This window comes from Triticum urartu, chromosome 4A (assembly GCF_056163025.1).
Source record: "Triticum urartu cultivar PI428250 chromosome 4A, HENAU_Tu73, whole genome shotgun sequence".
NCBI lineage: Eukaryota > Viridiplantae > Streptophyta > Magnoliopsida > Poales > Poaceae > Triticum > Triticum urartu.
This window is the reverse complement of record NC_141876.1, coordinates 440,256,688-440,274,170: the sequence shown is the minus strand read 5'-3', so window position 1 is coordinate 440,274,170 and position 17,483 is coordinate 440,256,688.

Below are 17,483 nucleotides of genomic sequence, written 5' to 3'. Positions count from 1 at the left end.
GTTTTTCCCGTGGTTCGGATAGGTGGTGCTATCCTACATCCACGTTGATGGAGACTTCAACCCACGAAGGGTAACGGTTGCGCGAGTCCACACAGGGCTCCACCCAAGGGTAACGGTTGCGCGAGTCCACACAGGGCTCCACCCACGAAGGGTCCACGAAGAAGCAACCACCCACAAGGGTCCACGAAGAAGCAACCTTGCCTATCCCACCATGGCCATCGCCCACACAGGACTTGCCTCACTAGCGGTAGATCTTCATGAAGTAGGCGATCTCCTTGCCCTTACAAACTCCTTGGTTCAACTCCACAATCTTGTCGGAGGCTCCCAAGTGACACCTAGCCAATCTAGGAGACACCACTCTCCAAGAAGTAACAAATGGTGTGTAGGTAATGAACTCCTTTCTCTTATGCTTCAAATGATAGTCTCCCCAACACTCAACTCTCTCTCATAGGATTTGGATTTGGTGGAAAGAAGGGTTGAGTGGAAAGCAACTTGGGAAGGCTAGAGATCAAGATTCATATGGTAGGAATGGAATGTCTTGGTCTCAACACATGAGTAGGTAGTTCTCTCTCAGAACATATGAGTTGGAATGGTGTGTGTGTTCTGATGGCTCTCTCTTCGAATGAGAAGAAGGTGGAGGGGTATATATAGCCTCCACACAAAATCCAACCGTTACACACAGTTTTCCAATCTCGGTGGGACCGAATCAATAAACTCGGTCGGACCGAAAATGTAAACCTAGTGACCGTTAGAGATTTCGGTGGGACCGACTGGATCAACTCGGTGAGACCGATGTGCTAGGGTTAGGGTAAATCCAAAACTCGGTTTGACCGATTACTCAAACTCGGTGGGACCGATTTGGGTAACAAGTGAAACTGAGATTTAGCCAAGCAAACTCGGTGGAACCGATTGCATATCTTGGTGGGACCGAGAATATTGCAATGGGTAACAGAGAGTTTGCAAGCCCATCTCGGTGAGACCGAGATCCCATCGGTGGGACCGAACTGATTAGGGTTTGGCAGTGGCTTATGACAAGTGAAACTCGGTGGCGCCGGATAGGAAAAATCGATAGGACCAAGTTTGGCTTAGGGTTTAGGTCATATGTGGAAGTGGGAAAGTAGCTGAGGGTTTTGGAGCATATCACTAAGCACATGAAGCAAGAGGCTCATTAAGCAACACCTCATCCCTCCTTAATAGTATTGGCTTTTCCTAAAGACTCAATGTGATCTTGGATCACTAAAATGTAAAATGAGGAGTCTTGAGCTTGAAGCTTTAGCCAATCCTTTGTCCCTAGCATCTTGAAGGAGTTCCCACAACCTTTAGTCCATGCCACTCCATTGTTGAACTTATCTGAAACATGCTAGATTGAGATGTTAGTCCAACAAGAGATATGTTGTCATCAATTATCAAAACCACCTAGGGAGCACTTGTGCTTTCAGGAGCAGACTATTTGGAAGAGACATCGAGTGTGTGTGTGTGTGTGGGAGAGGAGTGTGAGAGCGAGAGAAAGAGAGAGCTAGCGACGGAGAGAGAGAGTGAGAGGAAGAGAGGGGGCGAGAGGGGTCGTTTGTGTCCATAAATGGCCTATGAACGGAGACGCAAGGGAAGCAAGTCATCGTGTGTGTGATAGGGACTTCATGAGAGATCTAGAATAGATGGTGTAGAGAACAATGTGCGAAATCAAGAACGATTATACATTAGGGAGCTATGCAAAGAGTCACGACATATATGTATACGGGGAAAGAGCTGGGGTGGGTCCGCATGTGGGAGAGATAGAAAGAGGAGAGTGGTGCACAAGGAGACAAAGTGTGCTTGTTTGTAGTGGGGGGTGGTGTGTGAGGTGAGTGCGCGAGAACCACATAACTAGGGAGATAGATGTTTGGGGTGACATTTTGTGTGTATGGGAAATATACACTCTACATAGTGTGTGTTCTTGGGTAAGAGAGATAGCGGGAGACCTAGAGAGTGAGGGAAGAGATGTGTGCATGCCCGAGAGACAAAGTGATAGAGACCTATGTTGGGGTCCGGACTTTACAAGAGAGAGGGGTGTTAATGTGCTCGTGTGTTGGTGTTTGGGGGAGAGAACGACTTCTCTGTGTGTGTGTGTGTGTGTGTGGTGGGGGGGGGGGGTGGACTTCAGATAAAGAGTGAGGTGTCTATATTTGAGGGACTTTAGCGTAATTGAGATATTGTGCACTCATGGTTGGTCAATTTGTTTCACAGTTTGTACTATGAGATAACGATACTTTTGAACATGCGTGATATACCTTGAAGTACCAGAATTACAAACCTAAGATTGGAATTTTGGAATTCAACTCCATCATTAGCTTTTGTAATTCATTTAAATGGAGGTACATTTTTTAAGCCGGGATTTCGTGATTTCAAATTCATATATCAAACCTAGAGATATACACATACGGGCATGTTCAAACTTTATAATCATCCACTTTATTCATACACATACACATTTTTGCTTTTGTCATCATATTTAGGATAAACACATTTGGAATTTCATTTGAATTGGACCATATGATGGTATTTGCTTGTAGTAGCTCAATGATCCATATTTGAATTGAATGGATAATCTAAGTTTCGAGTTGGAGACATTGATTTTCAAAACTTGCACATTTTTTTGTGTGCAAAACAAACAAATTGTCGGCCATGATATCATAGTCGGCCGTACGAGAGCAGAATACTTATAATTTTAGGCGCCAAAAGCTTTCAAACTTCCCGCTCACATCGAAATATCACGCGCCCGAAAGTTTAGCCCTACGATATTCCTGTTTTACCCCTGCCACATGAATGGAAAAGGGCTGCTTTGGTAACTCCATTGTTTTTCCCTCTTTGTTGGAAATATGCCCTAGAGGCAATAATAAAATGGTTATTATTATATTTCTTTGTTCATGATAATTGTCTATTGTTCATGCTATAATTGTGTTATCCAGAAATCGTAATACATGTGTGAATACATAGACCACAACACGTCCCTAGTGAGCCTCTAGTTGACTAGCTCGTTGATCAAAAGATAGTCATGGTTTCCTGACTATGGACATTGGATGTCATTGATAATGGGATCACATCATTAGGAGAATGATGTGATGGACAAGACCCAATCCTAAGCGTAGCTCAAATATCGTGTAGTTCGTCTACTGTAGCTTTTCTGAATGTCAAGTATCATTTCCTTAGACCATGAGATTGTGCAACTCCCGGATACCGTAGGAGTGCCTTGGGTGTGCCAAACGTCACAATGTAACTGGGTGACTATAAAGGTACATTACAGGTATCTCCGAAAGTGCCTGTTGGGTTGGCACGAATCGAGACTGGGATTTGTCACTCCGTATGACGGAGAGGTATCTCTGGGCCCACTCGGTAATGCATCATCATAATGAGCTCAATGTGATTAAGTGGTTGATCACGGGATCATGCATTACGGTACGAGTAAAGTGACTTGCCGGTAACGGGACTGAACAAGGTATTGGGATACCGACGATCGAGTCTCGGGCAAGTAACGTACCGATTGACAAAGGGAATTGTATACGGATTGATTGAATCCTCGACATCGTGGTTCATCCGATGAGATCATCGTGGAGCATGTGGGAGCCAACATGGGTATCCAGATCCCGTTGTTGGTTATTGACCGGAGAGTCGTCTCGATCATGTCTGCATGTCTCCCGAACCCGTAGGGTCTACACACTTAAGGTTCGGTGACGCTAGGGTTGTTAGGAAGACTTGTATGTGATTACCAAATGTTGTTCGGAGTCCCGGATGAGATCCCGGATGTCATGAGGAGTTCCAGAATGGTCCGGAGGTGAAGATTTATATGTATTGTCATACGGTCACCGGAAAGGTTCGGGGGCATATCGGTATTGTACCGGGGCCACCGGAGGGGTTCCGGGGGTCCACCGGGAGGGGCCACCTCTCTCGGAGGGCCTAATGGGCTGTAGAGGAAAGGGGAACCAGACCTACATGGTCTGGCCACATCCCCCCCTTGGGCCCATGCGCCTAGGGTTGGGGGGAACCCTAAAGGGGGCGCCCCCCTTGCTTGGGGGGCAAGCCCCCTCCCCTTGGCCGCCGCCCCCCTCTAGATCTCATCTAGAGGGGGCTGGCCCCCTTCCTCCTTCCCCTATAAATAGAGGGGCAAGGGGAGGGCTGCACACAACATCCAAGGCGCAGCCCCTCCCCTCCCCAACACCTCTCCTCCTCCATAAGAGCTTGGCGAAGCCCTGCCGGAGTACAGCAGCTTCACCACCACCACGCCGTCGTGCTGCTGTTGGAGCCCTCTTCCTCAACCTCTCCCTCCTGCTTGCTGGATCAAGGCGCGGGAGACGTCCTTGCTCCATACGTGTGTTGAACGCGGAGGCGCCGTCCGTTCGGCGCTAGGATCTTCGGTGATTTGGATCACGACGAGTACGACTCCATCAACCCCGTTCTCTTGAACGCTTCCACTCATGATCTACAAGGGTATGTAGATGCACTCCTCTCTCCCTCATTGCTAGATGACTCCATAGATTGATCTTGGTGATGCGTAGAAAATTTTAAAATTCTTCTACGTTCCCCAACAGTGGCATCATGAGCCAGGTCTATGCGTAGTTACTATGCACGAGTAGAACACAAAGCAGTTGTGGGCGTTGATATTGTCAATTTGCTTGCCGCTACTAGTCTTATCTTGATTCGGCGGCATCATGGGATGAAGCGTCCCGGACCAACCTTACACGTACGCTTACGTGAGACCGGTTCCACCGACTGACATGCACTAGTTGCATAAGGTGGCTGGCGGGTGTCTGTCTCTCCCACTTTAGTCAGATCGGATTCGATGAACAGGGTCCTTATGAAGGGTAAATAGAAATTGGCAATTCACGTTGTGGTTTTGGCGTAAGTAAGAAACGTTCTTGCTAGAAACCTATAGCAGCCACATAAAAACTTGCAACAACAATTAGAGGACGTCTAACTTGTTTTTGCAGCAAGTGTTTTGTGATGTGATATGGCCAAAGGATGTGATGAATGATATATGTGATGTATGAGGTGATCATGTTCTTGTAATAGGAATCACGACTTGCATGTCGATGAGTATGACAACCGGCAGGAGCCATAGGAGTTGTCTTTATTTATTTATGACCTGCGTGTCAACATAAACGTCATGTAATTACTTTACTTTATTGCTAAAGCGTTAGCCATAGTAGTAGAAGTAATAGATGACAAGACAACTTCAAGAAGACACAATGATGGAGATCATGATGATGGAGATCATGGTGTCATGCCGGTGACAACGATGATCATGGAGCCCCGAAGATGGAGATCAAAAGGAGCAAATGATATTGGCCATATCATGTCACTATTTGATTGCATGTGATGTTTATCATGTTTTACATCTGATTTGCTTAGAACGACGGTAGCTTAAATAAGATGATCCCTCGCAATAATTTCAAGAAAGTGTTCCCCCTAACTGTGCACCGTTGCGAAGGTTCGTTGTTTCGAAGCACCACATGATGATCGGGTGTGATAGATTCTAACGTTCGAATACAATGGGTGTAAGCCAGATTTACACACGCAATACACTTAGGTTGACTTGACAAGCCTAGCATGTACAGACATGGCCTCGGAACACGGAAGACCAAAAGGTCGAGCATGAGTCGTATAGAAGATACGATCAACATGAAGATGTTCACCGATGTTGGCTAGTCCGTCTCACGTGATGATCGGACACGGCCTAGTTAACTCGGATCATGTTTCACTTAGATGACTGGAGGGATGTCTATCTGAGTGGGAGTTCACTGAATAATTTGATTAGATGAACTTAATTATCATGAACTTAGTATAAAATCTTTACAATATGTCTTGTAGATCAAATGGCCCACGTTGTCCTCAACTTCAACGCGTTCCTAGAGAAAACCAAGCTGAAAGACGATGGCAGCAACTATACGGACTTGGTCCGGAACCTGAGGATCATCCTCATAGCTGCCAAGAAAGATTATGTCCTAGAAGCACCGCTAGGTGACGCACCCGTCCCACAGAACCAAGACGTTATGAACGCTTAGAAGTCACGTGCTGATGATTACTCCCTCGTTCAGTGCGGCATGCTTTACAGCTTAGAACCGGGGCTCCAAAAGCGTTTTGAGAGACACGGAGCATATGAGATGTTCGAAGAGCTGAAAATGGTTTTTCAAGCTCATGCCCGGGTCGAGAGATATGAAGTCTCCGACAAGTTCTTCAGCTGTAAGATGGAGGAAAATAGTTCTATCAGTGAGCACATACTCAGGATGTCTGGGTTGCATAACCGCTTGACTCAGCTGGGAGTTAATCTCCCGGATGATGCGGTCATTGACAGAATCCTTCAGTCGCTTCCACCGAGCTACAAGAGCTTTGTGATGAACTTCAATATGCAGGGGATGGAAAAGACCATTCCTGAGGTGTATTCAATGCTGAAATCAGCAGAGGTGGAAATCAAAAAGGAACATCAAGTGTTGATGGTGAATAAAACCACTAAGTTCAAGAAAGGCAAGGGTAAGAAGAACTTCAAGAAGGACGGCAAGGGAGTTGCCGCGCCCGGTAAGCAAGCTGTCGGGAAGAAGCCAAAGAATGGACCCAAGCCTGAGACTGAGTGTTTTTATTGCAAGGGAAGTGGTCACTGGAAGCGGAACTGCCCCAAATACTTAGCGGACAAGAAGGCCGGCAACACTAAAGGTATATGTGATATACATGTAATTGATGTGTACCTTACCAGTACTCGTAGTAGCTCCTGGGTATTTGATACCGGTGCCGTTGCTCACATTTGTAACTCAAAGCAGGAGCTGCGGAATAAACGGAGACTGGCGAAGGACGAGGGATGCGCGTCGGGAATGGTTCCAAGGTCGATGTGTTCACCGTCGGCACACTGCCTCTACATTTACCTACGGGATTAGTTTTAAACCTCAATAATTGTTATTTAGTGCCAGCTTTGAGCATGAACATTGTATCAGGATCTCATTTAATTCAAGATGGCTACTCATTTAAATCTGAGAATAATGGTTGTTCTATTTATATGAGAGATATGTTTTATGGTCATGCTTCGATGGTGAAAGGTTTATTCTTAATGAATCTCGAGCGTAATGCTACACATATTCATAGTGTGAATACCAAAAGATGTAAGGTTGATAATGATAGTCCCACATACTTGTGGCACTGCCGCCTTGGTCACATAGGTGTCAAATGCATGAAGAAGCTCCATGCAGATGGACTTTTAGAGTCTCTTGATTACGAATCATTTGACATGTGCGAACCATGCCTCATGGGTAAAATGACCAAGATTCCGTTCTCAGGAACAATGGAGCGAGCAACCAACTTATTGGAAATCATACATACTGATGTGTGCGGTCCAATGAGTGTTGAGGCTCGCGGTGGCTATCGTTATGTTCTCACCCTCACTGATGACTTGAGTGGATATGGGTATGTCTACTTAATGAAACACAAGTCTGAGACCTTTGAAAAGTTCAAGGAATTTCAGAGTGAGGTTCAGAATCAATGTGACAGAAAAATCAAGTTCTTGTGATCAGATCGTGGGGGAGAATACTTGAGTCACGAATATGGCACACACTTAAGAAAATGTGGAATAGTTTCACAACTCATGCCGCCTGGAACACCTCAGCGTAATGGTGTGTCCGAACGTCGTAATCGCACTCTATTAGATATGGTGCGATCTATGATGTCTCTTACCGATTTACCGCTGTCATTTTGGGGCTATGCTTTAGAGACTGCCACATTCACTTTAAATAGGGCCCCATCGAAATCCGTTGAGACGACACCGTATGAATTATGGTTTGGGAAGAAACCTAAGCTGTCGTTTCTAAAAGTTTGGGGATGCGATGCTTATGTCAAGAAACTTCAACCTGAAAAGCTCGAACCCAAGTTGGAAAAATGCGTCTTCATATGATACCCTAAAGAAACTGTTGGGTATACCTTCTACCTCAGATCCGAAGGCAAGATCTTTGTTGCCAAGAATGGGTCCTTTCTAGAGAAAGAGTTTCTCTCGAAAGAAATAAGTGGGAGGAAGGTAGAACTTGATAAAGTATTACCTCTTGAACCGGTAAATGGCGCAGCTCAAGAAAATGCTCCTGAGGTGCCTGCACTGACTAGAGAGGAAGTTAATGATGATGATCATGAAACTTCAGATCAAGTTACTACTGAACTTCGTAGGTCCACGAGGACACGTTCCGCACCAGAGTGGTACGGCAACCCTGTCTTGGAAATCATGTTGTTAAACAACAGTGAACCTTCGAACTATGAAGAAGCGATGGCGGGCCCGGATTCTGACAAATGGCTGGAAGCCATGAAATCCGAGATAGGATCCATGTATGAAAACAACGTATGGACTTTGACTGACTTGCCCGATGATCGGCGAGCCATAGAAAATAAATGGATCTTTAAGAAGAAGACAGACGCGGATGGTAATGTGACCATCTATAAAGCTCGGCTTGTCGCTAAGGGTTATCGACAAGTTCAAGGGGTTGACTACGATGAGACTTTCTCACCCGTAGCGAAGCTGAAGTCCGTCCGAATCATGTTAGCAATTGCCGCATTCTATGATTATGAGATATGGCAAATGGACGTCAAAACGGCATTCCTTAATGGTTTCCTTAAGGAAGAATTGTATATGATGCAGCCGAAAGGTTTTGTCGATCCTAAGAATGCTGACAAGGTGTGCAAGCTCCAACGCTCAATTGATGGGCTGGTGCAAGCATCTCGTAGTTGGAACATTCGTTTTGATGAGATGATCAAAGCGTTTGGGTTTACGCAGACTTATGGAGAAGCCTACATTTACAAGAAAGTGAGTGGGAGCTCTGTAGCATTTCTCATATTGTATGTGGATGACATACTGTTGATGGGAAATGATATAGAATTCTTGGAAAGCATAAAGGCCTACTTGAACAAGTGTTTTTCAATGAAGGACCTTCGAGAAGCTGCTTATATATTAGGCATCAAGATCTATAGAGATAGATCGAGACGCCTCATTGGTCTTTCACAGAGTATGTACCTTGACAAGATATTGAAGAAGTTCAAAATGGATCAGTCAAAGAAGGAGTTTGTCGGATTTCGGGTTCCGGCAGACCCTTGAGGTTCGAACACTGGGGTGTGCGCGGAGATTTCGCCTCCTACCTACCTGCACCCCTCCGCCTCGCTAAGATCTAAGCTATGGGAAGAACGACGCAAGAGACACAAGGTTTATACTGGTTCGGGCCACCATTGTGGTGTAATACCCTACTCCAGTGTGTGGTGTGGTGGATTGCCTCTTGGGCTGATGATGATGAACAATACAAGGAAGAACAGCCTCGCGAGAGTCTATTCTTGGCTGGGGGGGACGAACTGCTAGAGGGAGTTCAGTCACCCTTCTCTCTCTCTCGGATTTCGATCCTCCTTCCTACTATGGTGGCTAGTCCTATTTATAGAGGCCTTGGTCCTCTTCCCAAATATCGAGTGGGAAGGAGGCCAACAATGGCGGGCTAATTTGAAGGGGGGCAGCTAGTACTAGCTATCCTGACAAAAGTAGTCTTCGCCTGCACAAAGCTCTGGTGGTGACGCCGTCTTGGGCTCCACAATGACCTCCGTCTTGCAGTCCTCCTGGTCTTGGTCTTGTTGCACCGAAATGGCAACCTTTGCCTGATGCCTCGGTACTCCACGGCTGCGCTTGCTCCCTTTGCACCAAAGAGGAAAGGAGGACACTGCGCAGGCTGGCGCCCGCCTGGCGCCTTTGGTCGTCATGGCTTGCGTCACGGGCACCTCGTGAGGTACCCCGCCTTGATCTCTCCGCCTCCTCGCGAGCCAGCCTGATGAGGCCGTGCCTGAGGAAGCTTCGTGTCGTCCGCCCCGTGAGGCTTGGCCCCTCGCGAGGGTCTTGGGTCTGTGTTGATGAAGATGGGTCGTGCTGGGCCCCCCTTTGAGCCACGCCGCAGGCCGCAGGCAGGCAAGTCCGGGGACCCCCGTTCCCAGAATGCCGACAGTAGCCCCCGGGCCCAAGGCGCGCCCGGACTTGGCCGTGCAGGGAGGCGGAAGGGCAAGAGCGAAGCGCCGTGGGCCCTAACAGCCTGCGGCCTAGGATGCTGCGTGGCGGTTGATTGGACGTGGGCATCTCCACTTCCCCATGGCGCCTCGGCAACTACACGGATTGGACAAGTCCCTGCATGCAAAGCGGGTCATGATTACCTGCGATAGTGGGGGCCAACGGTTGGCCCTCGCCGGCTATAAGTATAGATTGGCGCGCGCCCTTCCAGTTCATTCCCCCTTGCTTCTCCTTCTTCTTCATGGCCCCGTCGAGGAGGTTCTCGGCCGCAGAGAAGGGGAAGGCTCGCCGGGTAGAGCCGGCCTCTCCCCCGCCCAAGCGCGGCCGAGGGCGCCCTCGCAAACATCCTGTGGCCACCACGGCAGCTCCCCGCGGCCGCAGAGACGATTTCCAGCATGGTGACGGGCGGACTGCTGTGGCCGGGGGGCGCGCTTCGGTCATGCGTCCCCCTAGGCCACGCTTTCACGCTGCAGAGGCGCTGCCGGAGTTCGTTGTGTGGTCGGCGGAGCCGACTAGCACCCGGCTTCCACTTCCTCGCTTCCTCCTCGGCGAGCTCCCGGCCGGCGCCCCGGGCGGCCTCTGGCTCCAAGCTGACGGCTGCTGCAGCCGGGCCTCATGGGCTTCACTGGAGGTCTCCGCAGCCGGGAGCCTGGCATTGGCCCGCGGTTGGCAGACGTTTGCCCGTGCGCGCGGCCTGAGCCGTCGGTGCACCCTGCACTTCAAGTTTGACGGCGATGCCACCCTCTACGTGAGGGTGTTTGGGGAAGATGGTCGCCGCGCGGGGTGCTGCCCTGAGGACGACGACCACGGCCGGGAACCCAGCTCCGACGATGATGGAGAGGACAGCGCTCGCGTGACTGGCGGCGCTCAGGGTTCCCCAAGCTTCTCCGGTTCTTCTTCAAGCGGCGACTCTTCTAGCGGTGGCCGCGGTCAGCCTCCACGCCGTCGTATCTGCTTGGGAGGTGGTAGCGTGTCTGCCCGCCGTCGCGCCTCGGTGAAGCGTGAGAGGGAGTCTGCCTGAGCCCCGAAGGCGGCTCGAGTCCTCCCTGCAGGCCGGTGTGAGGCGAGCGGCGCCTGATTTGTTCTTTCTTTTCCTTTTTCCTACGCAAAAAGACAGTGGTGTGGAGCCCCGCGGGGGCGTGTTTGGGTTATTGCTGTTAATCATCATTTTGCTTCCGTTATCGTGCCTTCCGGCTCCATGCCCGCGCGTGGGTAGTTCCCGGCCCCAGCAGTGGGGGGCGACCGACCCAGGCCCTGTGTCCGTGTCGCGGTGCCCGTGGGGCACGGACTGGAGGGGTGCTCCTGTAATGGACCCAGGTCGCGAAACCTTTGAACGACTAGGACAGGAACACTCGCGAGGGCGCTCGGCTGCCCCCCCCCTCGTGAGGCCTTGCATAAGAGAAATCGAGGTAGGAGAGTGAAAAGTCAAAGAACCACAAGCCAAAGACGGCAACAGCTTCAATAAAACTTCGAATGAGCATGAACAAGCCAACTGCGGAAAGCAAATGAAAAAGCCGCGTCCGACACCTAATCTAGTCTTCGACGTCTTCTCACCAGCGCGGAGCTAAGTGCTGCCACTGGGCGTGGGAGGGAGCCCCAGGGCCTGAGGCCGGCGCTCCTGAGACTCCGGGGCGTGTACAGCCCCAACTCATTATTACGTGAGAGTGTCACGGGCGGCGAGCTTCACAGGCGTTGGCCTTCTTCACAGGCTCCGGGCCTTTTCCAAAACGCAACAGCTTCACATGCATTCGCCTTCTTCACAGGCTCCGGGCCTTTTCCAAAACACGACAGCTTCACAGGCATTCGCCTTCTTCACAGGCTCCGGGCCTTTTCCAAAACGCGACAGCTTCACGGCATTCGCCTTCTTCACAGGCTCCGGGCCTTTTCCAAAACGTGACAGCTTCACAGGCTCCGGGCCTTTTCCAAAATGCGACAGCTTCACAGGCATTCGCCTTCTTCACAGGCTCCGGGCCTTTTTAGGGGTAGAACCTCCGGAGGTGCTGGATGTTCCATGCGTTCTGGACCGGCACCCCCTCCTGAGTCTCCAAGCGCGCGGAGCCGGGCCTGGAAACATGAACAGCCCTGAACGGGCCCTCCCACATGGGAGAGAGCTTGTGCAATCCCTCCCTGGAGAAAACCCGCCTGAGCACGAGGTCTCCTACCTCAAGAGTTCTGGGGCGGATGTCACGGCAGTGATATCGTCGCAGTGCTTGTTGGTACCTCGCCGCTCGCAGCGTGGCTTCTCGGCGACGTTCCTCCCCCAGCACGAGGTCCATCCCCCGCATGTCGTCCTGCTGCGCCTCGTCGAACGCCAGGACCCGCGCGGAGTGATGTCTAACCTCGTGAGGGAGGACTGCTTCGGCTCCGTAGACCAGAAAGAACGGGGTCTCTCCAGTCGGCTTGGTCGCGGTTGTGCGGATGGACCACAACACGGACTGAAGCTCGTCGTACCAACCTCTGCCGCAGGCCTCCAGCTTCTTCTTGAACGTCCTGGTCTTGAGGCCCCTCAGGGCCTCTGCGTTGGCTCGCTCGGCCTAGCCGTTGCTTCGGGGGTGCGCCACCGAAGCGTAGCATATCTGCGTTCCAAGGTTAGCACGGTATGTTTTGAAAAGGTTACTGGTGAACTGCGAACCTTGTCCGTGATGATGCGGTTTGGCACCCCGAACCGGCTCACGATGCCCCTAATGAACTTGACCGCGGAACCCGCGGGGATGGTGCGGACGGCCTCTACTTCTGTCCACTTGGTGAACTTGTCCACGGCGACGTAGAGGTAGCGGTAGCCCCCCGGCGCCCGAGGAAACGGGCCCAGGATGTCGAGCCCCCAGACTGCGAATGGCCACGAAAGGGGTATAGTCTGCAGGCCTCCTGCCGGCTAATGGATCTGCTTGGCGTGGAACTGGCAGGCCTCACAAGCTTTCACTAGTTCGACGGCGTCATTGAGTGTGGTGGGCCAATAGAACCCACTGCGGAACGCCTTGCCGACAAGGGTCCGTGATGATGAATGATGTCCACAGTCTCCGCCGTGTATATCTTCCAGCAGTTCCTTTCCTTGCTCCCTGGAGATGCAGCGCAGGGATACACCGTTTGGTCGCTTCCGGTAGAGCTCTCCATCCTTGATGCAGTATGCCGTGGCCTGCCGTGCCACACGCTCCACTTCCTCCTCCTTCTCCGGCAGGGTCCCTTGTGTTAAGTAACTACGGAGCTCCGTGATCCAGCACCCTTCCTGAGGTTCCATCGTCAGGAGCAGGCGTGCTCCTGAGGCCGGGCCACAGGCCGGGGCTCCTGAGGCAGGTGGCTGGTGGAGCTCCTCCCGAGGCTGAGCCGTGTTTGACAATGACGGCAGGGCTGAGGGCTTGAAGAGCCGCTCCTCGAAAACGCCAGGCTCCTGAGGTAACCGCCTGGACGCCCGTTTGGCGATGTCGTAGGCCTCCTGATTGGTGCCTCGGGGCACATGCTGCAACTCCAACCCCAGAACTGCTTCTCCATCCTACGGACCTCCGCAAGGTAGGCTTCCATGTGCTCATCTTTCGGCTCGTACACCTTGTTGGAGAAATTGACAAGGAGCTGCGAATCACCCTTGATGGTGAGGCGTTTCACCCCCAGGGCAGCTGTGGCCTTCAAGCCTGCTATTAAACCTTCATACTCCGCTATGTTGTTGGAGACCTTTTCACCTTGCTGGAAATAGAACTGCACAGCATAGTAGAGCTTGTCCTGAGTGGGCGATATAAGCACCGCCCCAGCCCCAGCGCCATGCCTGGAGAACGCCCCATCGAAGTACATGACCCAGCCTTCTGGCGCCTCGCTTCCCGGGGAGAGGGACCGATCCTCGTCGGCCTTGAGGCCTGGTGCCTCCATCCATTCCGCCACAAAATCCGCCAATGCTGCTCCCTTGATGACTCTGGTCGTGCTAAATTCGAGCTGAAACGCTTGCAGTTCTATGTTCCACTCAGCGACCCTTCCAGCTGAGTTAGGGCTCCTGAGCACTCTCTCCAGGGGGTATGACGAGACGACCTTGATGGGGTGGCCCTGAAAATAGTGCCGTAGCTTGCGCGAGGCCACCAGTAGCGCGAGGAGGAGTTTCTGAGGCATGGGGTACCATGCCCTTGCGTCCCGCAACACCGTGCTGACGAAGTACACTGGGTGCTCAACGAGATTGGGTGCGCCAGTACTGGTGGCTCCCTTGGGAGACCATGGCGCCTCATGAGGCGATGAGGCCTCCTGAGGCTGGCCATCTGGGAGAGGGGCCTCTTCCACCTCCAGTGCACTCCTCTGCGGCGGCTGATCCTCCTCAGCCGCGGTGGCGGTTTCTGCGGGCCTTCCTTGTTCCTGTTTTGCCTTGTCCCGGGCTGCTGCTGTGGTTTTGATTCGACGCTCCTCTCTAACCGCCACCAGGGCTGCGCTGGCGGAGTAGGGAGTGGCGGCGAGGTAAAGCACCAGGGGATCTTGAGGGCGCGGAGCCACCATGACCGGTGGGCTGGTCAGGTATCTCTTGAGATCCTAGAACGCTTTGTCGGCCTCTTCAGTCCACTCAAAGGGCCCCTTTTTCTTCATTAGCTGGAAGAAAGGCAGCGCTCGCTCCCCCAACTTGGAGATGAAGCGCCCTAGCGTGGTCACGCGCCCAGTGAGCTTCTGCATTTCTCTGAGGGTCTTTGGCGGGCTCATGTCCTCGACCGCCTTGACCTTTTCCGGGTTAGCCTCGATGCCTCGGTGGGACACGAGGAAACCCAAGAGCTTGCCCGAGGGGACTCCGAACACGCACTTCTCTGGGTTGAGCCGTAGGTTCACTGCGTTGAGGCTCGCGAAGGTTTCCTCCAGGTCTTGTATCAGGGTCCTGGCCTCCCGAGACTTTACCACAATGTCATCGACGTAAGCCTCAACATTCTTCCCGAGCTGCGGGCCCAAGGTGATGTGCATCAGCCGCTGAAAGGTCGCCCCTGCGTTACGCAACCCGAATGGCATGCATGTGTAGCAGTACACCCCACACGGGGTTAGGATGGCTGTCTTTTTGACGTCTTCTACCGCCATCTTGATCTGGTGATACCCAGAGAAGGCATCCAAGAAGCATAGCAGGTCGCATTCCGCGGTGGAATCGACGATCTGGTCGATGCGGGGGAGCGGGAACGGATCTTGCGGGCATGCCTTGTTGAGGTTGGTGAAGTCGACACACATGCGCTCCTTCCCTCCCTTCTTTGGCACAACGACAGGGTTGGCCACCAATCCGGGTATCAGACCTCGCGAATGACCCCAACGGCTTCTAATTTGTGGGTCTCTTGGACGATGAAGGCCTGCTTTTCTATGGACTGCCGCCTTGCCTTCTGCTTCACAGGGTGCACATTGGGGGCACACGTTGAGGTGATGCTCGATTACACTCCTAGGGATCCCCGCCAACTGGTCAGGCTCCCAAGCGAATACCTTCTTGTTCGCGCGCAGGAACCCGACCAGGGCCTCCTCCTGCTCGGGTTCGAGGTTGGCGCCTATGGTGAAAGTGGCGTTGGTGGACCCGTCCTCATCGACGGGTATCCGCTTGGTTTCTGCCTTGTCTTGGGTGAACAACTATTTCTTCTTGGCGGGTGCAGCCCCCTTGGGCTCGGGGGTCTCCGAGTCGGCGGACTGTGCCGACGCCGCCGTCTTGAAGGCGAGCTTGAGCACCCGTAGCGCGTCTCCGGTGTCCCCGTGCACGGTGCGAACACCGCTGCTTCCGGGCATCTTCATGAGGTTATACGCCGGGTGCGTCGCGGCCATGAACTGGGCCAGCACTGGGTAGCCGAGGATGGCGTTGTAGGGAAGGCCAATGGGGGCGATGTCGAAGTCGACCAGCTCCGTGCGGAAGTTGTGGTAGGTGCCGAAGGTTACTGGGAGCCGGATCTGTCCCAAGGAGCTGGATGATCCGCCCCCAACGCCTGAGAAGGGCCGACTGGGTTGCAGTCGTTCCAGGGGTATGCAGAGGAGGTTCAAGGCCCCGACCGAGAGTGCGCTGAGGCCCGCACCGCCATCGATGAGAGTTTTAGTGGCGACCACTTGGCAGATGGTGGGGGTGCACAGCATGGGGAGCGCACCCGAGCAGGCCGAGTTGGAGGGGTGGTCCTCCGAGCTGAAGGTCAGGCCGGCCTTGGGCGCCGCCCGGTCCGGGAGAGCCCCCTGCCGCGTGGGAGCGGCGCTGACCCGGCGGATGAACGGCTTGACGTGGTGACTTGTAGGCGGCGCCTGCGAGCCGCCCAGGAGGGCTGCGACGACTGGGGGTGTTGGTGTAGCGTGATGGGCGGGGAAGAGGCTATGGGGCTCTTCCCAAGAGGCCACGGAGGCTGTCGGCAGGTGGAGCAGCCACGTGCGCAGAGCGCCGGTGAGGGCCATGGGGAGCCAGTTGGCCATGACCCTATCGTCACCTCCAGCTTCGAGGTTAGCCTCCTCGTACGCCAGCAAGAAGGCTAGCGGATCAGTCGTGCCGCCGTAGCGCGGCGGCGTCGTTGGTTTGAACTGGTCCGGCCACCGTACCCGTTGCTGGGCTGTGGCCAGGGCTCGGAGCCCCCTGGCCCCCGTGCTGGTGCCGGCGGCTGGAGCGAGCGCCGCGCTACTCATCGCGAGGCAGGTCGTGGCGGTGGCGGAAGGGAAAACTCCGGTGCACCCCTACCTGGCGCGCCAAATGTCGGATTTTGGGTTCCGGCAGACCCTTGAGGTTCGAACACTGGGGTGCGCGTGGAGATTTCGCCTCCTACCTACCTGCACCCCTCCGCCTCGCTAAGATCTAAGCTATGGGAAGAATGACGCAAGAGACACAAGGTTTATAATGGTTCGGGCCACCATTGTGGTGTAATACCCTACTCCAGTGTGTGGTGTGGTGGATTGCCTCTTGGGCTGATGATGATGAACAATACAAGGAAGAACAGCCTCGCGGGGGTCTGTTCTTGGCTGGGGGACGAACTGTTAGGGGGAGTTCAGTCACCCTTCTCTCTCTCTCTCTCTCGGATTTTGATCCTCCTTCCTACTATGGTGGCTAGTCCTATTTATAGAGGCCCTGGTCCTCTTCCCAAATATCGAGCGGGAAGGAGGCCAACAATGGCGGGCTAATTTGAAGGGGGGCAGCTAGTACTAGCTATCCTGACAAAAGTAGTCTTCGCTTGCACAAAGCTTTGGTGGTGACGCCGTCTTGGGCTCCACAATGACCTCCATCTTGCAGTCCTCCTGGTCTTGGTCTTGTTGCACCGAAATGGCAATCTTTGCCTGATGCCTCGGTACTCCGCGGCTGTGCTTGCTCCCTTTGCACCAAAGAGGAAAGGAGGACACTGCGCGGGCTGGCGCCCGCCTGGCGCCTTTGGTCGTCATGGCTTGCATCACGGGCACCTCGTGAGGTACCCCACCTTGATCTCTCCGCCTCCTCGCGAGCCAGCCTGATGAGGCCGTGCCTGAGGAAGCTCCGTGTCGTCCGCCCCGCGAGGCTTGGCCCCTCGCGAGGGTC